Raw genomic sequence first — 25546 nt, forward strand, 5'->3', positions numbered from 1 at the left:
CACTTTCTCTATAGCGAGCTAGAGGGAGGAGTGGTTCTACCTTACGGTAGACAGCTTCTTGGACAACCTCTGCGTGCCGAGTACGCTAGCTCAGGTCATCAACAACGGGGGGAACGCCCCCTTGATATCTTCGGAGTTGCTGATCCTCACCAAACAGATCATCTAGCTCCTAGAGGCTGGGCTGAAGGGGTCGGATATCGTCCATGACTTCATCAAGTGTTGGTTGTGCCCCTTGTGGAGGCGAGCACATCCGACATTCCAGTACGCCGAGCCAAACGACGTCACCGGGAGAGATCCTCAGGTAATACCACAGCCGTTTCCTTGGTGTTTTTTGTTAGGTGTACGACCTCTCATATCTCCCCTTTTATCCAGATATTATTAACAAGGTTGTTGACTTGCAGGTCAGAAACCTAACGTTGGCTACCCTGAGGAAAGATAGTCCTCCGGCCGATGCCCCTCTGCTATGTGATCTTCCCGCGTCGAAAAGAGCACGACTCAGGAGGGTAAGTTCAACATTTTCCAAAATTCCCGCCGCAAGCCTTCTCCTGGGTTAGGGTTTCACGGTTTGCGCTGCTATATGCTCTTCCTAAGGTCAATGTCCTGCGCCCGATAATCGACGAGGTCATGGAGGTCCCTGAGGCCGCCGCAGGGAGAGGCTCGCCGAGACACCCGTCCTGGCGCCCAAGCGATCTCTGCCTCGCCTAGTATGGGCCCCACCGACAACCAACATGGTCACAGTACTGACTCATCTGGTCACGGCGACGGCTAGGCTGCTCGGAGTCTACCATCTTCCATGGGTGGAGGTCTTGCAAGTAGAGCCGCCTAGTAGAGGAGCGCCCAACCTCACATCGAACCAACCAGGGGTGCTCAGGCTGTTGCTTGTCAAGCCTCCGAGAAGGGGGGGGGGGAGCGCGGTGGTGGTCCGACTTCCCTAGAAATGTTCAAACACGCCTGTGAGACGCTGACCACTGGAAGCTATGACCTCTCCTTTGCATGTTCTTAGCGGCTTTGCGAGGATGAGCGTTGTGCTCACCGCTCCAACCATGCGGTAAGCTCTCTGGTTAGGCGCAGTCACTTTGCGTTCTTTACTCAACTACGCAATTTATTGTCGTTGTAGGTCCTTGACGCCCTCAAAAACTCTAGCCACATGGGGAACAATGGCCTTTTACTGAAATGCATTAATCAGGAAAAGGGGAGTGCCTTGCTCTCAGATATCCACAGAGGCATATATGGTAGCCACGCTTCATACCGCACTTTGGTAGGAAAAGCATTCTGACAAGGATTCTATTGGGCTACGGTCCTCTATGATGCTTGCAAGCTGGTGAAACGGTGCGAGCCGTGTCAATACGATGGCTGATAGAGCCGTGTCAGTACGATGGCTAGCCAGGGAGTATATGTGGGCTTGCCACGTGACATTTTTTGCTGATGCATCATCCTCAGGGTTCGCTTGATTTTGAAGGTATGCCAAGATCTGATTCATCTAGGTCACACCCGAATCAAGCTGGGCGACCACAACGTGGTCACCCGAGGCTTGCACCAAACGAGGCATTGCCTCCAAAGGTGTTACCTCGGGTGATCCACTTTCGAGCAGAGTATCCCCTTCACCTTGGCCCGAGGCCACAATGGATGATCATGTGAGTCTTTCTTCGAAGACTCCGATTAGGACGGGTGCACGAGAAGAAGCTAGACGGGTCATCTCGTCGGCGAGGAAGTTGTCACTACATAGGACATGCTTAACCTTGATACCTATAAAACATCGGTCCAGCTTTCTCACTTTGTCGAGGTACGCCGCCATTGTCTGGTCTGAGCACTGATAATCCTTTTGCACTTGGTTTATGACCAGCAGCACGTCCCTTTTTGCTAACAGGAGTTTTATGCCAAGTGTGGAGGCTACTCTTACTACGGACAAGAAGCTCTCATATTCTGCAGTATTGTTAGTGGCAAGAAAATATAATTGAACTACGTATTTGAGGGTGTTGCCGGTTGGCAATGTTAGAACCACTCTAGCCCCCACTTCCTTCAGCGTGAATGACCCATCGAAGTGCATGGTCTAGTGCTCTTTCATCTCTGAATGATGTTCCTACTCGGGTTCTAAGGGCGACCACTCGGCTACAAAATCGACCAACGCCTTGAACTTGATAGCCGTTCGGGGATTAACTGAATATCGAATTGCCCGAGCTCCACTGCCCACTTCATTGTTCTCCTTGCTGCATCCCGATTGTGGAGGATTTCCTCGATCGGGAGTGAGGAGACTACTTTGATTTTGTGGGCCTGAAAGTAGTGCATGAGCTTACGAGAGGTCATCATCACAATGTACAGTAGCTTCTGTGCCTGCGGGTATCGAGCCTTTGCACCGTGTAGGACCTCACTGATGTAGTAGACTGGTCGCTGAAGACATTCACACTAGACTACCAGGACCGCGCTGACAACCTACGTGGTAGCTGCAATGTAGAGCAAGAGCTCCTCATCAGGTTGAGGAGTGGTCAGTATAGGAGGGGAAGAGAGATACCTTTTGATATCTCAAAAGCTGCTTCTACTTCTGGCATCCACAAGAAGCGGTAACTTCTCTTTAGAAGCTTGAAAAGCGGCAGTTCCTTTTCTCCCATCATCGAGATGAACCTTCTCAGCGCAGTCATGCACCCTGTCAGCTTGTGGACTTCCTTCAACCTGGTTGGGGACCTCATCTGGTCGATGGCTTTGATCTTTTCAGGGTTTGCTTCTATTGCCCGGCTGGATACGAGGAAACTGAGCAACTTCCTAATTGGACTCTGAACGTGCACTTCTCCAGGTTCAGCTTCATGCGGTTCTTTCGAAGGTTGTCGAATGTCTCTTGGAGGTCCCTGATCAGATCAACCTTAGTCTTGCTTTTTATGACTACATTATCAACATACGCCTCAACATTTCTACCGAGCTGCGATCGAAGGATGAGCTAAATGCATCGTTGGTAAGTGGCACTGGTACTTTTCAAGCCGAAAGGCATCTTTACATAACAAAAGGCCCCGAAGGACGTTATAAAAGTGGTTTTCTCCTCATCTACCCAAAACATCCTAATATGATGGTACCTTGAACAAGCGTCTAAGAAGCATAGCAGGTTGCTACCAATAGTCGAGCCAACAAGCTGGTCGATCCGGGGTAGAGGGAAGTGATCTTTTGGGCACGCCTTGTTGAGGTCGGTGAAGTCGACGCACATCCTGTACTTACCATTAGGTTTTAGGACCATGACGGGGGTAGAAACCATTCTGGGTACTGTACTTCTCGGATGAAACCTGCTTCCAGGAGCTTGTCGATTTCCTCACGAAGCGCTTTCTTGTCGTAATGCAGGGTCATCTTTCGGTTGCCCAAAATGGTGATGACTCCCTTGGGACTAGGTATTTTGATCACCTGGTATGCATAACGGGTGACAGCCATGAACTGGGCCATTGCTGATCATCCTAGGATTGTGTTGGATGCGGTCCCGAAGTCCGCCATGTCAAACATGACCCACTTGGTCCGAAAGTTGCTCACTAAACAGAAAGTGATGGGCAGCTCGATCCATCCCAACGACTTAGCCGAAGAGCCGGGGGTGATTCCAAAGAAATGAGGAGATGGTTTCAACGCACTCCTTGTGATCTGCAAGGCATCTAGCGCGTCGATGAAGATGAGGTTGATGGAACTCCCTCCATCGACCAACACGTGCCCCATTCAAATATTGTGCATTGTGGGCTCAATCATGATGGGGTAACATCTAGGGCGCTTGATGCATGTGGGGTGGTCCACCTAGTTGAAGGTGAGGGGTTCCTCCGACCACTTTAGCCACAGACTTGGACCCGACATAGTTGCGCATACCTCAGGGACAACTGACTTGTACTCCCTATTTGAGGAATATGTCGTGGCTACCCTAAATATATCGTGGACCATGTGCTCGGCTTGCTAGAAACCCAGAACCGACTGGTCGGGGTTGGTATCGTTTCCACCATCATCGTCGTGCTCGAGTTTGCAGCCATACAGCTCCGTGATGATGATGTCTCGCATGACCTTGCATTTCGCCAGGTCATGTGCGATGGTGTAGTGGATCGGGCAATAACCTCTACTCTTTTTGCCGTCATTTGTCTCAAAGCGTCGGCGTGGTTGGCTGATCTGCTCGACTGCCGTGACTTCGGAGGGTCTGGCCTTGCGCTTGTTTTTCTTTTTCTCCTTTCGGTTGGCCCCTTTGGTAAGGAAGGGCTAGTCAAAGGTTGGTTGCTGCTTGGTGCCGATCTGGCACTCCAGGCTCGATGACCTGCATGCACTTGTCCACAAACTCGAAGAGCTCGGTGGTGCTCCATACCTCTTTGGTGGCTAGCTTTTCGACCATCTTCTGGTCTTTGACCCTCCTCTGGAACGCGATGATCACGAACTCGCCTATGATCTTCGGAGTGGTATTCTGGCATTCGGTAAAACACTGGATATAATCTCGCAGCGACTCGCCATGCCGCTGTTTGACTTGGTACAGGTCATCCTCAACCCCTGGTCGGGCATAGGTTCCCTTGAAGTTAGCGATGAATTGGACGCATACGTCTTCCCAGGAATAAACCGACCCACGGGAAGGTTCATGAGCCAGGATTGAGGGGAACTGATCAGGTTGATCGGAAAATAGTTCACCATGACCTTCTCGTCACCACCCGCGGCTTGTACCATGATAGTGTAGATCTACAGGAACTCTTCTGGGTTGGTCATGACATCATACTTTTTGGCTAAGGCCGGTCAAAAGTTGTTCAGCCAGCGCACCTCTTGTAACTGGGCAGAGAAAGCGTTGCATCCCGCTCGCCGATGGGCAGCTTTGCGTGACTGGGGAGAGAGCCAATGGTCTTGCGGCCCTAGCGATGGGGTGGAGGATTATAACGTCCCCCCCCCCCCCCCACGAGGAGAAGGCGAGTGGCAGGGCCGTTTGCCTTTTTCCTGCTTACACCGAATGCGGTCCTCATGTTTTCGGGTGGCCCTCTGGCATCGGATTACATCGCAGAGGTCACGGTGGTGATGAGAGTCACACAGGTCAGTGGGTTGACTGTCTCGACACGGTGGGGTCTCCGTATACTCCCTTTTATTGAGGGAGCACATATTCTCTCCTGCTACAGGGTCCACTGTGAACCCTGGCAACCGCGACCTCGACCACTCCTTATGATCGATGAGGTGGCTGTCGCATGGTCTGGTGTCAGGCGGTCTTTACCAAGAGGGTGAGGTTCAGGCCTCCTGTGGTATAATAGTTGCATGTCATGTGTATTTTCATATGGATCGGATGAACCGATTTTTTTTCTTTCATCCTTATTTTACAAACCCGGTCTTCGCCCTTTATATAACAGCGGAAAGGGAGAGCGTACAAATGTACAGAGCCAAACCTTGTAGCAGACCTATTCCTATCTCATCATGATGGGGGTAGGCACGCCTGACCTGCTCTGGTCGTCCTGCAGTTCCCGTCACGTACTCCGAACGCTATCACACTCGCCTGCGAGGCCATCCCATATATTAAATGCTACAGGACAGGTCACTCCAACTTTACGTCTGTCCATAACCATGCTTGCTAAAAGGAGGTGCCTGGGGAAGAAAAAACTTGAGTGGACGGTATTTAATGTGATTTGACTGGTTAGGTGAGTACCAGTTTTGTGACATGCAGGGGCTGGTCACAGGGTTTTATCCTTCGAAAGGGGGCTAGTTGACTGAGCTTCGTCTTGGTCATGTGGTGAGACCGTGGTCTTGAGAATATCAACCTCCGGTTGACATTTGGCAGCATGGTGCCCGCTAGGTGGGGCACCCCCTTACCTATTACACCGATATCGTTGTCTTCACTATGGTAGTGTTTTGTCATTCCAGCACGGGCCACTCCTCCTGCTCACAAAGCTTGCAGCCGCTCCACAACCTTCATGGAGGGTCTCGTAAGACAAGAATGCCGCCAAGCCGTCTAGGTACCGACAAGCACTAAGAGTAACAAGTGTGGATCACTCACTTGATCCAACCCTAGGCTATTCACCTAGCTAGATGCACACTATGCCTAAACTAGCACTAATAAACTCCTTAATCTTGAGCTAATTGCATTGGTCTTCAATGTGCTCAACATCGGTGGCTAGAACTCCTCTCAAGTGTATGTGTATATTCCTGAGCTCTAGCATCCTCAAATAGCCGAGTGTGGGGTCTATTTATAGCTACAACCTTCAAAACTAGTCATTGCCTCTCAGGCCTAGAAATCAGTGAACACTGGATGATCCAGTGAGCATATTTTTCTTAGCACCAAAAAATCCAGTGAGTACAACAGAAAGTAACCATTGGAACTCATTGCCACATCACTAGATGATTTCTAAATCTTTCAATGCACACACTAGAACATCCAATGAGTGTATCTCGCCAACTCCAAGCCGAGTAAACCTTCTCTGTAAACTTCTTTCGATGATCATCGGACCATTCGGTGCATGTATCCTTTATGACTTCTTCACTTCATCCCTCTCTGGAAACTTGTTCCGGTGTAATTTTTCGGATTTCATCGGATAATTCGGTGAAGCTTCTGGTGTTCACATTGGATTATCTGGTGAGTACATTTCGACAGGGACTTGTTTAATTCAGCACAAACTTTATCCTGGCTTTGATGACTTCTTCCTCCTTAATGTCTTGGGTCTTCAACTGATCTATTAGGACTAGCTAAGCCTAGTGTGCATCAGAACTAGGTAACTAATATAAAGACACTAGATTGAACTACTGAACCTAAACACCTTTTTGTAGTACGACAAAACAAAACAAACTATCTATTTTTTTTTGACCGAAAACAGGAGGGGAATCCCCTACTGTGATTTAATAAGTAAAACCAGGAGTTCTACAAACAAGAAAAAATAAAACAAAAGAAGAGAAAAGTTACAAGCTAGCCAGCCAAGCATCCATAGCATTTTTAACAGATGTTCTGGCTCTGAACATGGTAAGAGAGAAAACAGATTAGAACTCTCTTTTCCATAAAACAAAACTGAGAGCTTCACCATCAAAAATAATACCATTGCGATGAGTCCAAATGCACCAGCAAGCAATAACCACAATCTCCATGTAGCAACCAAAGGGAAAATGACGTCTCTGCTCTTGTACCATTTGCACCAGAGGCAACGAGTGATCCCAAAAAAGATGAAGGGATGTCCAACAAAGTTGGGAAAAAGGACAGCAAAAAAAGAGATGCTTTACCGACTCCTCAGTAGCCAATGAACATAAGACACAGAGAACTGACGGAATATCAAAATGCTTACGGCGAAGGAGGTTTCTTGTGTTGAGTCGATCATTCAGAAGGAGCCAGAAAAAAACTTTATGCTTTGGTTGACAACATGTTTTCCATATCCAGCGAAAGGGGAGGGCACAATCAGTTACTCCCAGCACGTGTTCATAAACTCGTTTAGAAGAAAAATCACTAGTACCCCAAATGTAAATCCATTTGTCAAGATTGTCCATCTGCCAATGCCAACTCTAGAGAAGATCAAGTAGCTCTGCTAACTGAGAAGAAGCCATTACCGAAAGAGGCAAATGAAAAAGCTGAGCAATGTTCGGCAACAGATGCATGAATTTGGAGACTGAACAATTTGGCTCCTTTGCAAAAGAAAATAGTTGTGGAAAAGTGATACTCAAGCATCCAAAATCCCAAATGTCCTTCCAGAATAAAACAGTATCACCTGAAGCTGCTTGTGCATGAGCAAATCCTTTGAAATCATCAAAGAATCGGCATAAATCTCTCCACCAAAAGGAACCTCCAGGACTGCGAGCTTGGGGGGCAGGCATAGCAAAGTAATGAGCCTGCCATATTAGCTTAACCCAAGGGACATCAACCTTGTTGAAAAATTTATGCAAGTGCTTAAGGAGCAAAGCCTTGTTCTGAACTCGAAGATTAATAATACCTAGACCACTCTGTTTCTTCGGTCGACACACCTTCTTCCAACCCACCAAGCAATTACTCTTCTTGTTTAGGTCAGAACCCCTCCAAAGACAATGCCGACAATACTTATCAATCTGCTCTATGATTTTTGCAGGTAATTTGATAGTGCACATGAAATAAGTTGGAAGAGAGGAGAGCACTGAGTTATTCAAAATGAGTCTGCCAGCATAAGAAGCAAAAGGAGTAATGCCCATCAATCTTCGTTCCATTCTATTCAGAATAGGAATGTATTCATCAATAGAAGGCCTAGATGTTCCTAATGTCAAACCCAGATAGGTGAAAGGCAAGGAGGCAACCTGACAACCTAGAGTAGCAGCAAGAAGTTTAGCCTTGCCATCAGAAATATTAATTGGCACTAGGAAAGATTTAGCAAAATTAACTTTGAGTCCCGTGGAGATAGCAAAAGTATGCAATAGGCTCTTAAGGAAGAACAACTGGGAGGCAACGACAGGCATAATTATCAAAGTGTCGTCTGCATATTGAACAATAGGATAATCTTTCCCAAAAGAAGAATCCAGAGGTAAACTGATGATTCTTTTCTTATAAGCTTCATTGACCAGAGACTGCAAAAGGTCTGCTGCCAAAACAAACAATAGAGGCGACAAAGGATCACCCTGTCTTACTCCACGTTTACAGTGAACAGTCTTACATGGTGCTCTACCTTATCAAATGCCTTTTCAAAATCCAATTTGAGCACTACAATTTCTCTCTTTGATTTATGACAAAGAAAAAGGTACTGGAAAGCCCAAGAGAGACAGTCTTGGATAGTTCTGGACTTGATGAATCCATATCGATTTTCATGAACAAGTTTTGTGATGACCAACTGTAACTGATTAGCAAGAAGCTTGGTTATCAGTTTAAGTGAACCATTGAGCAGGGAAATAGGTCGGAAATCATTGACAGATTCAGGACTAGGCTTCTTAGGCACTAGAGTGATGAAAGAACCATTGATGCTCTTCAAATCAAGGAGACCCCTATGAAAATCAGAACATAACTTATAGAAGTCATGCTTGATGATAGGCCAACATTTTTTCAAAAAGAGACCATTAAAACCATTTGGTCCTGGGGCTTTGTCAGGAGGCATGAGGTTTACAATGGTATCTATATCTTGAGCAGAGAAAGGTGCATCCATGTCTGGCAGGGGAACTGGCTGAATAAGAGATACAAGATCAAAGTGCATCACATTATATTCCGATTGACCCAATCTATCCTTAAAGGAGTTCCAGAGAACAGCAGCTTTATGCTCATGACTGTCCACTATAAAACAAACTATCTACACAAGTGATGCTCTCAACATTAGGATCACTTGTCTAAACAATAGATCATTATATCTTCATGTATCTCTTATTTGATCTTGAATTACAAGTCCTTTGAGATGTTTGATACCCCAAGCACATCATATAGTATCCATAAGACTAAACCTTGCATACTCTCAAACTAAGTTAGTTATATTAACTATGTTGACATCAATCATCAAAACATATTAACCCTATGCAAGGGTCATTGATCTTTCAATAATCTTGAGAGCCAATGCTTGTATTTCTAAGTGCACATGAATCCAATATCTCATACATTTTCTGCTCTCTGTAAAACATTCAATTTCTGTGAACATGCATGAAAATGAAGGTCCCTTGTGAGCTCTGAAAGGTAGCAGTAATTCATGTCAGTTAACAAAATTGGCAAAGAAAATGAACAGCGAAAATTGTAATGATTTCTGGTGAATACGGTTGATGCGGTAAATGCTCAGTTACTGAATCATCTGACAGCTTGGTGGCCGTTGTTTCCAATCACATTAACCAATCTGACAGTTGCAGCTTAACTGTTTAAATTCCAGAACAATATACCGGTGGCTATCAGAGTAATGAGATGCGTCCATTCGAGCATTCATGCAAGTAGTCTCCATCTACGTTGACGCAGGAACAGATCAGTCCAAATCTTGGGTCCCAGCGAACAAAAGATCGACACGCAGAAGGCAGCCGATAGACCATGGATCTTCCGATGTGACACGATCCGGACAATCGACATCTTCGACGTCGCTGTCCACTACCCTGATCTTCGTGTATCACATGCGTAGATATGCTTTCAATGTGATCGAATCCATTTCGTCCCTTTTATAAGGCCGTGTGACGTGCAAGTCATGTCTATCTTGCATCTGCTCATCATCGGATAATTTCGTCAAATTTTCAGTAAAACTCGTGATTGTGCACAATCTTAATGCAGTCAAATTTGGACTAACTTGCCCTAATACTATCATTTCGATATTATCGAGTCTTCATAGTTCAGGTTTGCATTCTTTCACCAGCATTTGCACGGAATGAGCGGCACTCTAATTTTGCAGCTCTAGTCCCTTAGTTGTGCGTGACAGAAGAAGAGAATCAACTGATGGTGCTGAAATATCAACAGTTTTTCTTGTGTACTTGTGATCGCCACAATTCGGAAGGACTTTCGGCAGCATCAACATAGACAGGGGATCTACCACTTTACCTTCCAGTTGGAAAATAGCATTTTGGTCATTCAGTCTGATAGAATGCAACATTGCGTCTCAGTAGACTGCATACCCTGCTATTTGTGGTTACACAAATCACAAGTATGGAAAAGAAAAATCAATGGAAGTTTTTTTTTTACTTTTCAGACATCAATATGCAGTCCATATAAATACGACTTTCAGTCCAAACTATCACTCTCGCATACATTTGCAATATCTTATATCTCTCCATACTACACAACATGTGCACCCTTTTTCTGGACGTCCATGACTCCCTTCCTTCAGGTTTTTGAGCTTCCAAACTCTGAAGGACCGTGTCTTAGAGTGCCCAACAATCCAGTAACGACGTCTGCTATTTTTCAGATTTCCATATCGTCAAAAGTTCCCTTACCAATTCATCTTCAAATCCTGGCATCCACGCAACAGCAACATAAGATCTTTCGAGAAGCATCCCAGCTTACTAGAATTTGTTGCTCCACTCCTGATCAAGAATTCTGGGCAATGCTGTTCTGGATCAGTTGAAGTGCGCTGCAGAGGTTTCTTGCACAGAGTTGTGCAGATCCTGCAGTTTCCGTCTGCACTCATCAGGCATCAACTTTTCACTCAAGCTGTCAGGAAGGCCAGCTAGCGCACTACCCTAATCGCAATAAGCAGGAATATTGAAGTGAACGTAACTGTTAGAACAGATCAACAGAATAGCCTGCAGGCAACGTGCACCTAGAACTACGAAGCTGTACATTAAATTGCCGCGCAATACCTCGAACACGGCCCCACTTGTGACCCTCTTGCACAGACTGCCTGAACCCAGTATTGAAGCCCTCTTGAGCGGAGTCCTTCAGTCCTTCTGTAAACCATCACTGTAGCCCATCTGAAACATAAGTCAAAAGTTAGACTATGTCCAAGTGATTTCCATCGGGCGAAAATCCCGTCGTGAAGGAATTTTCGTTCCTTTTAGTGCTCCAACAGTTTTCCTTCATAGTTCTTGTCACGAATGGATTCCTATGATCATTCCCTTCAGAACGAGATTCTCTCTCCTTTCCCTTCGCGATTCCCCTCGAAGAGAAGTTATTGGAGATGAGAGAAAATAAAGGGAATAAGAACAAGGAAGGGAACAAAATGAAGGAAATATAGTTGGAGATGGTCTTATGAGATTTAGAGATACGAAAAATAACAATGTAAGTCATGATACAGTGGAGTCCTCTACTTCACCTTGTTAAGTTGACTTTGCTTGTGGATTCACGCGCTACCACAGAATTATCGAAAGCAAACAGTATCTCACATACAGTTTTTAGGACCCGTCACAGACAAATTATTCTCAAATGATTGCTAAGACAAACATATCTGTAATAAAATAGACGTCTATGTGTGAATGAACTAAAATACGGTTTATATAATTTTGTCTGTTGCTATTATACAAACACATATAGTTTTTAAAAAAATCCGTCTAGGATATTATCATAGATGATTTTTTGTAAGATCCGTCTGTGTCTATTCAGTAGATACAAACTCTTTAAAGATCCTTGAACGTTTTCAAATTTGACCTCCCGTCTTTCCTTACTTTTTTGGCTCCCAACACACACAAACTGCTTGTCTCCCTGGGATCTTTTGGCTTCTCACACACACAACCCCATGTCTACCCTTAATATAAAGTGATGAGAAGTGTTCTTCTTCCTCATTCACCATATCCAAGCATTATACTGCACTGAGAAAAGCGATGAGTGTTCTGCGTCCTCACTCGCCATCAGTATCGGAGAAGCGAGATCTCGGCGGGGGCCGAATCACTTTCACTGCACCGAGGTGAGTATCATATGGTTCCCTTCGTGGTTTAGTTAGAGTTTGTTAGATTTTTATTACTTTGATCTATGCAACTAATGGCACAACCTTATTTCCATCATAGATCTATAATGACGCAATTCATGACAATCAGTAGATGACAGGATGGGGTTGTCTCTATGGCGGCTTCAACAACGCGGATTTGGCGTCAACTTCGGTCCAGTGGACTTCATCTTCTTCACTGCTATGAAAGCCCACTCCATCGATCATGTGTAAGCTGTCAACCATGTTCTTCATTCTGATCTACCGGATGGAAATTTCTCAATTGTTGTTCGTCAGAATGAAGATATTTTAGTTAACTGCAAGACATGCTTGAATGTCCATTTCTTGCTAAACCATGGCTAATGGTTTGGCAGCAACGCAGTCTGGTTCTGGCTCATGCGTGAGATAGTCAGCAGCTAGATCCAGATGATTGCAAGTTGCTAATTGAAGATGATGCTTGAGTTGATATTGTGCTAAAACGTAGGAGACTGAGATGATGTCTATCATCTCATCTTTTTGAAAAAGGACATTGAGTGATCCAAGTTTATCTATCACTTTTCGGCTTTTTAGAAGAGGACGCCGCTATGATGTCAATCATTTCATCCTTTTGGAATACGACGTCGATCAACCAATGATATATAGCTAGCTAGATTTATGTGTTCTGAACAATATGTGATTTACATTTGTGTGATGTTCTTAACTTTTGTGATATGTAAATGTCTGTGTTTTATATTCTGAACAATGTGCGTGAAAGGATCGAATGGTCCAAGAGAGGGAGGGTGAATTGGACTCTAATTAAAATTACTTCTATCGAACTCTTGAACAAGTAAGCAATCTTAGCCTAGATGAATAGTAATGCAACTACACGATTAAGCTAGATGAAAGTAAGTAAACAAGCAAGCTATAACACAAAGTAAATTGTGAAATTGAAAACTTGGAAGAATGTAAATGCTCAAAGTAAATGCGGAAAAGCAAAGAGATAGATAAGAAGACAACGAATTTTTTTCTGAGGTATCGAAAAGTTGGCACTCCCTCCTAATCCTCGTTGGAGCATCTACTAAGAATATCACTCCTCTTGAGCCACCAAGACTCAAATGCTCCCTCATGATTACCACTTCTCCATCTCTTGATTGACGGGCATCAAACCAAACACAAAGTTTCTCTTGGGACCCCTAGAAGATCGCTAAGAGCTCACCAAAACACCTCCAATCACCAAGACTAGCTAGGTGTTGCCAACCACAAAGAGTAATAAATCAATAGCTTCACTTGACCAAGATCAAGCCTAGACTATAGGTAGATGCACACTTGCTACTTTCTATGCACTAATGAAGTCCTTAATATTCAATTATAAACTTTGCAAATCACTCTAGTGTACTCTCTTGCTTCTTGATTATACACACAATGTTTCTGCTCTTCTGGGATGTCAAGAGATAGAAGTGAGACGGAATGATGGGGTATTTACAGGCTGAATGTCCAAATCTAGCCGTTGCCCAACTAGTCAACCGCCCATATTTTTTTGAACACCGGATGAACCGGTGTACACCTTCTCATACACATTGGACCATCCGATGTGTACATTTTCCAAACGCTGATCAAAGCCAGCTGTCACTAGCTGTTACTGTTGAAAAATATTTTGATGAAGTATCCTGACCTAACACCAGACCATATGATGAGTAGAAATCCTCAATGCACCGAGCCAAGAGACAAATAACTTCTAAAAATGCTCCATTGATGTTGTCTCAGTGATCACCGAACCATCCGGTGAGTTCAAAACCTTTCCTCTGAAGATTTTTACAAGTTCTATAAAATGCTCAGGGTGTGCACATCACTCCAACACTGGACCATCCAGTATATAGACTTGAAGCACCTCTTCAGAGTCAAAATACTCCGGTGTGTGTACTTTACTGAGCACCGGACCATCTGGTGAGTACAAATTTTTCTGAACTTGTTCAATTCATACTATCTCAAGTTTTACCTTCTCAACAGCCCATTCATGGGCTTCTCTGAGCTAGCTAGTGCTAGAATTTCACAAGTGTGCATTCAACCAAGTCTAGACCCAACTAGATCAAATTACTACTCTTAGTCCCTCTTTATAGAACGGTCAAAGGACTAAAAAAGAGAACTTATACTACTCTAAGTGTCATTAATCTCCTTATGACACTTAAAACTAGAAGATCTTTAATCTTAATGCTCATATCCTTTACTCGTCCATAGAATCAATTTTAGGGACCAATATTACCTAAACATCATCGTGAACTAAATTTTTATACTCTTGAAAACAAATTTGTTAGTTATAATAATATGACTGTCATTAATCACCAAAACACTTAACACTTACCTAGGGGCTCAGATGCTACACTTACCACTACCTAGAGGTCTAGATGCTATAGGATGATCGATGTTCTGAACAATATATCAACATGTTTAATTTGAGAATCATAAAGTGTGTATCTATATAAATCTTTTTCCTTATAAACAAAATTTACTTTCTAGCTATGACAATTTGCTTATAGGAGGAAAAGAGAGATATAGGGGTTTTTAAAAACAAATTCGTCTATGACAATTAATATAAATGGGTTCAAATAAAACCCGTATACGACTCTTAATACTCACAGATAGATTTAATCAAATACCGTTTATGACTCTTACTATGCACAGATGGTTATAGAGAAAATCTATCTTTGTGTAAATATATTACAGATGATTCTAAAACCGTCTGTAACAAGCTCGATATCACAAACACTTTTACAGAAACAAACTCTATAACTTTCTATAATAAAATTTAAAATCTATCTGTAAATACTCGTTGTGGGTAGTGACGGCCTGAATTATCAGAAGCATCGTCTCATATGTCATCTTGCTCCGATATAGCAAAGGTGCCGTTTTCTGCAACCAAAAATGGCAGGAGAAACTATTGCTTTTAGATACGTTTAGTTAAAAACGAGACCAAGATGTTATCAGCCATAAGCAGTGTGTATGATGGGATGGTAGCCAACAGCTCGCTGATAAATTGCTAGAACTACCCTAAGGCATGTGACCATTCATCAACATGCTCAATTATCTCAACGTCAGATTTGGAAACTATTGATTCTAGTCTCGACCCTCAACAACACTGCAAACGATCAAACTTCAGAATATGCACGAGAATCGTGTCGCGTTACTAATATGCCTTTTTTTTTTCTCAAGGTTGCACATTCAACAGCGGTGAGGCGATACCGTGATATGAACAACCTTACATGACAGAAGCGAGCATCAGGTCCGCCTGTGTCTGAAGCTGGAGCATGCCGTGCAGTTGCGCAGAAGCGAGCATCAGGTCCGCCTGTGTCTGAAGCTGGAGCATGCCGTGCAGTTGCGCAGCGTTGTTTTTGTTGTGGTGCACTTCAACTGAAGCGGCTAGAAATAACATGGCCACAGACACATCCTTGCTCAGTTGCTCCACTGCAAAGTCGAGCAGTCATACAGAGTTTCCAAGAACAGGCACTCCAATTTTCAGCACAAGCATCAGAGTGAATACGGGGGAGATCGCACACGATGTCATCAACCGCTCCTATTCACTCTTCAAGTTAGCCAGGAACAGCGGTGGATGGCTAGATTCGACAGCAGCAAAAGCAGCACAGCTCGAAGTTTCAAGTCGCGGCAGATCTCAGCACGGTTTTTGCACGCAGACGCGCAGCACGTACCTTGCGGCAGAAGTGTGGCGTGGCGCGGTGGGCATGGGTGCGGTGCGCATCCCGAAGAGGCCCAGGAGCGCGGGGCCGTGGCCCGCGGTGGACGCGCGCGGCGCTGCAGCCGTGGACAAGGAGGAGGCGCGCAGTTCTGCTGCCACTGTCTGGTGGCGCATTGGGTGAAGCCTTGGCCGCAGGGTCCGCCGATGCGGCAGTGGTGATGAAGCTGGCGGAGGTGTACAAGCAAGTGACGATGAAGAGGCTCGACATTGAGAGGGAGAAGATCGAAGCGAAGGTGGCGAGGGGCGGCGCTGGAGCCGGCCGCCGCGCTTAGCTAGCTAGCTGTCCATTCGCGCGTGTGCAACACAGCATTTTGGTGAGTGACATGGCATGCTTTGGCCGGCGTGGTGTGTCGTCTGTGTTCTTGTTTCTCCTGACAGCGAATCTGCAGCGAATAGGAGCTCGCTGCAGAGATCGAATGTCTACCGTGTGCTGCCATGCCGACTTCTTCTTGCGCTTGCGCAACTCGCATGCATGTGATCTACCACCTATAGATCGTGTTCTGGCTAGTGGCAGAACCACGAGAATGAGGTAAATTTAAATCGGTTCTAAAACCTATTAAATTGATCTAGAAAAAAACATAATTTTTCTTTTAATATTGGTTAATATATTTTTATTTTTTAAAAACATAATGCAGTGTTACGATAAATCTATGTTCTATCATCGACCTAAAATATATTTTTTCTTATTTATACATAAATTCGTTTATAGTAACAAATATTCTATCTTTCTTCTAATGAATGATGATATCTATTATTCAACATCTTAATAGTATTTTTTTTCTAGTTGATATTGGTGTACCATAGAATTTACTAAAAAATATCTATAACATAAAATAACTAGAGTTTAAGTCAATAAAAGTAGATCAATATAATATAAATCATGATCATTAAGAACAAATGCTTTAAAATTGATAATATTTGGTAAGAAAATAACGCTTCATTACATGTATTCACAATAATCATGTGTAGTAATTATACTAAGTGACATTTAATATTTAAAATATATTAAAAAGCATAATATTCGAAACATATAAAATAGATAAAATAAGTTTGTTTACAGATCCTCCAGTGGAGGACTACTCAAAACTGCCCACAACAGATCAATTCCTTTTCACCACCTATACAAGACATTAAAAATCACCGACATACGGTCATTCGATGCTGCAGTGGCTCTTCACCTCATCCGACACAAAGAAGAAAAATAAACGAAGAGGGAAGGAACGGAAGAAACAAAGAAATCGAGCAGTCCTTGAAGGCCCCCAACTCTTTCGACAGCAAATCTTCCGGCATTCAACTCCCATTTGCCATGCCCCGTTTGTTTTTCCAGCCAATTTGATCAAGGCAGCCTACCAAACTTCGATTCTTGATTTAATCTGTGTGGCGATCGGTCACCACATTCATCCATTTCACAAGTTTTGGAGGTAAAGAGGGAGATAGATGAAGAGAGAGGAAATGGAGGGGAACAATCTTCTGCATTTTCCTGATACCCCAAGTGCGCATTACAGAAGGTGGGCATTTTCCCCATCTGATCTGTAATTTTGTCCATGAACCATCTCACATTGTCTTGCGCATTTCTCATTCTGGGACATGTGCATTTCGAAGGGATTTGCAATTTGATGTTTCTCCCCTCTTCCCCTTGAAGAACATGCGATGGATTTGAAGCTGAACACGGTGGAGATGATCACTCTGATACATCAGGTTCGTCCTTTCTTTGATATCTTTCATTTTTCCCCTTTTCACCTTGGTGGTTATTCTTTGTAAAATTTCTCATTTATCAAGAATTTCTGAGCATTATCCGGATTGAATAAATGGTGCGAATTTGAGTTCTATATCAGACATGATCAATTGATCATGATTTTTCTGAGGATTTGGTAGCATTTTGCTGAACCTTTCCGTCTGAAAAATTATATTTCTCCCATCCCGTTGTGGTCATAGATTTCAACATTTCTTCGTACCGGGCACCACGTCCCTGAATGAATTGTTTCATGCCACTCCATTCAATTTGCAGTATCTGAAACTAAAAACTAGCATGTTGTGAGGGAAATGCAGTTAAGTAGTCCAGATCTCGAGGCAAGCATCAGGATCTTGGAACAAGAGAAACTCCACGACTTTAGCTCTAGGTTAGATTAGATCTGATGTACTCTTTATAATATGTTAGCAATATTACTTGTACTCGGGTGAATACATATACATAATCATCAATACAGGACGTAGGATATTACTCCAACCGAAGGTCCAAACCTGTATACATCGTATATGCCTCGTTTCATGTTTGATTTCTAATCCACGAAGGTAACCCTATTATTTTTCGGACATATTGTCAGGAACAAATCCTCGACAGAGTTGGCGCGCCAGGTAGGGGTCTTCTATTTTTTAGGATCGACTATGTCTTGAGTGCACATCGGCACCTACGATCATTTTGGGTCAACAGCGATCACCCTCGAATTGCCCCTAGCTGGGTCGGAGATTACATTACGAACTATGATCTTTCACTGGGACCATCAAGGTGAACTGATCCGCATCGGTATTATCGAGTCCAGACTATTGGACGTATACCGCGAGGTGGGACATCTCGAGTGGGATCCCAAGGAGTCCAATATTCTTGAATGCATGGACACCGATGACGAGGGTGGCAACGATGACTCCATCGTCAGCCAGAGTAGCCGAATAGATCATTTCGTGTTTATGGCTAGAGGAGCTGATACCCCACCTGCTGACCTAATGGTGGTAGATCCAAACGCTATGATGAAAAATGGCATGGAGATTCCTGAGGATCCAGCAGTGGTAGCCGCCTCTCATGGTACCAGCGTTGCTGGCGATATGCTACTAGAGACATCTGCAACTGGAGCTTTACGTGTCCTTGACACAACTCTCCATCGATGGACCGCAGAAGGTCAGATACCTCCTGGTCTTCAACGACGACTTCTGGTGGGCACACCTCCACCACCAACAGCTCAAACATCGAGGGACGAGCTCCACTGCTAGAGCAGCATCATCTCGACCACAGCCAAGTTTGGGCAGTGGTGTTTTCAGCTCTCCAGATACTAATGTCCAGAAAGCCCATTTGATTCTGAGATCTCTTCTGGAGTTATATCTGGTAAATCCTTTGACCTCTATAGTTAACCAGGTCAGGACCTTACTCGATGCGGCCCAAATCGAAGCCGCTCGAGCAAATAAAACTAGCAACTCTAGGCGCCCCAGCCGGCAAGGCACCGGCTTAAGGAGCCACAGACGTGAGTATCCTAGAGTCGAGGGATCCCAGACGAGAAGCTCAGGTGATCCAGACCGAGTACCACTTTGTGGGCTAAACTGTAACTGCCCTATCCATAGGCGCAGGAACCAGAAAGACCTAAGGAATCACATTCCTCACAATCGACATGATCTACGTACAATGATAGACAACTGCCGTGAGGAACACCGCGAGGATGACCGTTGTCATTACTATCACAGATCTCCAGGACGAGATGGTTGATGTGACTCCCTTGCTCGAAGGAACATGCATGATAGTCCTCCCTCACATCCTCCTAAAGAATTCAATGGAGGCTGCGGAGCTTTCGTACACGATCTTCGATCGATACGGTGGCCCTAGAAGTTCAAAGTGGGCCCAATTTAAAAGTATGATGAGAATATCAACTCCAACGAGTGGTTACAGATCTATACCACGATTATTCGAGCAGTGGACGGTGACAACAAGGTAATGGCCAGTTATCTGCTGACTGTGCTCGATGGACCTACCAGATCCTGGTTGTTGAACCTGCCTCCTAACTTGATTCGATCGTGGGCTGAGTTAAAGGCTCGGTTCATAGCCAACTTCCAAGGCACATTCGAGCGCACAGGAATGGAGAACAATCTCCATCAGTTGAACCAGAGTGAGGATGAGTCCCTTCGAGATTTCATCTGCCGGTTCAGCGATAGGCGTAACACGATCCTAGACGTCTCTGACGAGTCAGTCATCATCCCCTTCAAGCGAGGCTTCTGGGACATAGATCTGCTCGGGAAGATGGCTACTTAGAAGATCCACATAGTCAAAGAGCTCTTTGAGTTGACCGACAAGTGTGCAAAGCGAGCGAAAGCCCAATTACGCACAAAAAATCCTCAATCTAGCAAGCACAAATCCAACTCCTCGAAGAACGGGGGGAAGAAGAACAAACTCGGTGACAAGCACAAGGATCCACATATGATCATAGCTGTGGTCGACAAGAGCAAGTTGCACAACACTGGGGATAACAAAGGCTTGAGTTGAGGTGGTGGGAAGTGGTGTCCCGTTCATAGAACCAGCCAACACTACTTCAACGAATGCCATGTTATAAAAAAGAAGATCAATGAAAAGCTCAAGTCCGTTGTTGCTCAGCATAACAACAAACATGCCAAGCCAAACGTTAACGATGACGAGCCCAAATCTAAAAGGCAATACAAGACGGTCGAACGAGAGGTCAATTTGGCTCTGACCGGGCCTACTCGATACCTCAAGTGGTCAGAGGTTCCGATCACCTTCAATCAAGTTGACCACCCAACTGCGGTTCCACACCCTGGTCGATGCCCAGTTGTGGTCCAATCGACTATCCTCAACATCAAAGTCTCCCAAACTTTGCTTGACAGGGGTAGTTCGCTTAATCTTATCTTTGCCAAGACCCTAAACAAGATGGGAGTTCAGAGGTCGGAGCTTAAGGTGGGAGTCAAGACTTTCCATGGTATAACCCCCAATTCATTAACCATGCCTCTGGGTCAGATCGAGTTGTCGGTCATGTTTGGCACGCTTGACAACTTCCGCACAAAGAAGCTTAACTTCAATGTCACAGACTTTGAGATAACGTACAACGTGATCTTACGCCGCCCAATGTTAGGCAAGTTTATGGCAGTGGTGCATTATGCATTCTAGACGCTCAAGATGTCGGGTCCCAAAAGGGTCATCATTGTTAAGGGAGATCAATGCGCAACAACCAAATGTGACAAGTATAGCCTAGATATGGTCGAACACCTCAGTCAGAAGTCAACCACTTCTAAAGGTGCGATTTCTAAACGTCAGAAGCATCAAACCACTGATGAGGTCAAGGACTCCAAGCTTGTAAGTCTTGCTGACACCTCTAAGTCCAACAATGCTGCCAAGGGTGAGACCAACGATGGCGCTGGCAGCAGGACTGATGATGTCATCAAGGGGATCCCCCTCGACCTGTCTGAATCATCCAAGACGGTTAAGGTTGGGGCCAACCTCGACCCCAAATAGGAATTCAAGCTCATTACTTTCCTCCAAGTAAACCAAGACGTGTTCACGTGGTAACTGTCCGATATTCCTGGAGTCCCTAGGGAAGTGATCGAGCATCGATTAGCTGTTAAGCCTGACTCCAAACCTATGGTGCAGAAGCAGCGAAGATTTACAGAGGATAGGAAGCAAACCATCCAGGAGGATGTCGACAAACTCCTTAAGGCGGGCTTTATTCGAGAAGTTCATCACCCCATATGGCTTGCAAATCCCCTCCTCGTCAAGAAAGCTAATGGTAGATGGAGAATGTACGTCTACTTCACCAACCTCAATAGAGCTTGTCCGAAAGATCCTTTTCCTCTTCCACGCATCGACCAGATCGTCGACTCTACAGCGGGTTGTACATTTCTGTATTTTCTAGATGCCTATTCGGGGTTCACCAAATTAGCATGGGAATAGAGGATGAGGAGAAATATACTTTTACTACTCTCTTCGGTGTATTTTGCTCTGTAAAGATACCCTTCGGTTTAAAGAACGCTAGTTCTACTTATCAACGGTGTAATCAAAACTGTTTATAGCCCAAAATTGGGCGCAATGTGGAAACTTATGTCGATGATATTGTGGTCAAGTCGAGAACTATAGATGCATTGATTAACGATCTCAATGAGACGTTCAACAACCTCAGGAAGTATCGTATGCTCAATCCAGAAAAGTGTATGCTCGGTGTTTTGTCTGGTAAGCTTCTCGACTTCCTGGTGTCAAGTTGAGATATTGAGGCCAATTCACGAAAAATTGAAGCTTTTGACCAGATGCGGTCACCCCGGACACTGAAGGAGGTTCAAAAATTAACATGATGCATTGCAGCTCTTAGTCGATTTATTTCCAGGATAGACGAGCGAGGGATGACTTTCTTCAAGTTGCTAAAGAAGCATGACTAGTTCGAGTGGACGGAAGAAGTGGAGCGCATCTTCCAAGACTTAAAAAAGTACTTGTCGTCTCCGCTAATTCTTACACCCTCTAACGAAAAAGAGGAGCTCCTTTTGTACATTGTAGTTACCCAACAAGTTGCAAGCACGATCCTAGTGGTCAAACGTGAATATCCCGAGAAGAAGGGCAAGGTCCAGAGACCTGTTTACTTTGTGAGCGAAGTTCTACACAACGACAAGCTACGGTACCCACAAGTGCAAAAGTTGCTATATGCAGTCTTGATATCTTTCTAGAAGCTACAATATTATTTCCCAACGCGCAGGATTATCATCGTGACGACGTACCCATTGAAGGATGTCACACGTAATAGGGAGACCACTGGGCGAATCGTACAATGGGCAATCGAACTCAATGAATTCAACGTCGGATATGTGCCACGCACAAATGTGAAGTCGGGAGTACTAGCAGAATTCATTGTCGAATGGACAAGTGTTGAAGAAACAATGCCAAGTGTGGTCGAGGACCACTGAACGCTTTTCTTCGATGGATCGCTCACGCTTCAGGGCTCAGGAGCTGGCATTGTACTCAAATTCCCAACGGGTGACGAGCTCAGGTACGCTATTCAATTAGATTTTAAAACTTCTAACAATGTTGCAAAATACAAAGGACTTGTAAACGGGCTCCGCATAGCTGCATCACTTGGAATCAGGCAACTTCTCGTAAAAAGGGACTCACAGTTAGTCGTAAACCAAGTTCAAAAAGTGTACCAGTGCTCGAATGACAACATGACTGCTTACTTAGAGAGGTGTGAAAGCTTGAGGAAAAGTTTGAAGGGCTAGAAGTAACACACATAAGGAGGAGTGACACGATGAACTTGCTAGACTAGCTTCTTTCTGAGCTCCGGTACCCGTAGGAGTCTTCGTCGAGAAACTCCTCAAACCATATATCCCGACAGTTCGACGAATGGATACTGTTCAACTCGACCAACAGTCTGGTCCAATCAGCGAGGCAAAAACCGCAAACTCGGATGCTGCACTACTCGAACGCGAACTGACTTGGATGACTCTGTACCAAGCCTATCTTGAAGATCGAGACATTTCTAATGATGATGCGTATGTAGAGAAAATTTCTTGTAACTCCAAGCTTTAAGCTTTGGTAAACGACAAGCTCTACCAAAAGGGGAGTACCAGAATCTTAATGAAGTGTATCATGCAGGAAGAGGGCAATAAAATATTGCTTGATATCCATGGAGGCATGTGTGGTAATCACGCATCTTACCGTACCTTGGTCGGAAAAGCTTTTCGCTAAGAATTTTATTGGTCGATTGCCCTCCAAGATGCTTCTGAGCTGGTCAAAAAGTGCGACAGTTGCCAATTTTTTGGAAGGCAAAACCAGCCCAAGCTTTACAAATAATTTCTCTTTCTTGGTCTTTCTCCGTCTGGGGCTTGGATATCCTGGGACCATTCTCGAGGGCCTAAGGTGGTTATAAATTCCTATGTGTGGCTATCGACACGTTCAATTAGTGGATCGAACCCGTGGGAAAGATAACCACAGAAGCGACTAAGAAGTTCATGAGGAGCATAATTACTCAATTTGGTATTCCGCATCAAATAATTACGGATAATGGTAATTAATTCAGAAGCGGGACCTTCACTGTGTTCTGCGAAGAATTTGGCATTAAAATCTATTTCGCCTTAGTGGCTCACCCTCAAAGTAACGATCAGGTTGAGCGAGCCAATGGTATAATCTTACAGGGTATCAAAACTCGGGTCTTCGATAGGCTAAAGGCTTACTCGAAATGATGGGTAAAAGAACTTCCCTCCGTACTATAGGTCGTTCGTACTTCGACTAACAGGACCACCGGTGAATCTCTGTTCTTAGTTTATGGAGCAGAGACAGTGCTCTTGACTGAGTTGCAGTTTGGATCGCTGCGAGTGGAAAGTTACTCGGAGGAGGGGCAACAACAGTTACAAGCAGACGACATCAATTTACTCGAGGAGTATCGTGATCGAGCATCTATTCGAGCAGCTAAGTATCAGTAAGCGTTGCGTAGACACCACTGCTAGAAAATCTAGCCTAGGAAACTCGCTGCTGGGGATCTTGTCCTGCGAAAGGTGCAAAAACAGGCCAGACGCCATAAGTTATCACCTAAGTTGGAAGGACCCTACACAGTTGTCGAAGTTACTCGACTAGGATCGGTACAATTATCTATTTGAACAGCGAGATACTCGAGCATTCATGGAATATTGATCAACTCTGATAGTTTCATTCATAGAAAAGGTAAAATACAGGTAGGTCAATTAAATTTGATTCAATTAGACACTTTTTCTGTTTCTTCTAACCTACGTGGCTAGTGCAAAGTTGACGAAAAGAATCCACCTAGTTCTTGCAAACAGTGCAGGTTCTACTTCCCCTTGAATGAGTTGATGGATCTTCTATACTTATCCCTCGGACGACAGTTGATTATGCCGGGGACCGGGCGTCGGTCGGTGTATGGGCCAGTGAGAGTGGCGGAGGCGAAGACCATGCTGGAGCTGCTGACCGATGCGTACGATGTCGAGTAGTCCTTTGCAGGAGACGAAGATGATCTGGCGGTTGTAGATGGAGAAAGCGGCTGCATTCTCTCTACCACCGGAGGTTCGGGGGCTTCATCACCGAAGACCTCATTAGTGACATGGTCGATGAACTCGTCAAGATCACCACCATCTTCATCTCCCTCCTGCACGACTCGCGTCATCGGTTCTTGTGTCGATTGTTCCGTGACATTGGCGTCAAGGAGACACCAGAGGTGGCAGGTAAAGAGTCGATGACCTTTGACGGACATTTTGCTATTTCTCCTCTTAGGCTTCTCAATCGATTCTTCCTCGTTGGAAGAAACAATGATAACTCTCGGAGGAACCATGGTGAGGGGCCTTGGGGGAGAAAAGGAGGAAGACAGGGTTAAAAACAAACAGCCTCGAGTCCCCTCTATTTATATCAGCGGGAATAGGTCGCCATGTACACACGGAGCCGTCAAGATCTGATATCGCTAGGTGTGATGGCGAGGTCGCCTTGATCGCGCGACACGTATGGTGAAAGTCGAGGCATCATTGCGGTATTATGACCTATCTAATCTCTGTAAAGAGGAGTGCATAGTCATGATGACGCGTCAAATCAAGGGTTGTGGTGAAAACGAGCATGAGAGGGAGTGGGTTTTCAATGCTCACCTACCTGCCGGTTTGACGTCACTCGATGACCGTGGAATAGTCACAGCCGTGAGCTCAGAGGCTACCACTCTTGAGCGTGTGGTCGAGAGTAATGTGTCGATGCTTACACCCTTTTTCTGTCTAGATTATCATATCGTCCAGAAAGCTGGGGGCTACATCGCACATTTTTTATGCTTATGCTCTACTCTCCACTTGATTCATTCATTGAGTAGAGAGCTGGGGGCTACATCATATAATTTTGATTCGATGCTTTTGCTTCACTTTTTATCTCTGGTTA

General features: G+C 44.7%; 1 pseudogene; it reads right to left on the reverse strand.

The window, feature by feature from the left end:
• Positions 1 to 10879: 10879 nt before the first annotated feature.
• LOC133884051 (uncharacterized) lies at positions 10880 to 11627 on the reverse strand (annotated as a pseudogene).
• Between the last annotated feature and the right edge of the window lie 13919 nt (positions 11628 to 25546).

Source organism: Phragmites australis, chromosome 11, assembly GCF_958298935.1.
Source record: "Phragmites australis chromosome 11, lpPhrAust1.1, whole genome shotgun sequence".
In the NCBI taxonomy this organism is placed as follows: domain Eukaryota; kingdom Viridiplantae; phylum Streptophyta; class Magnoliopsida; order Poales; family Poaceae; genus Phragmites; species Phragmites australis.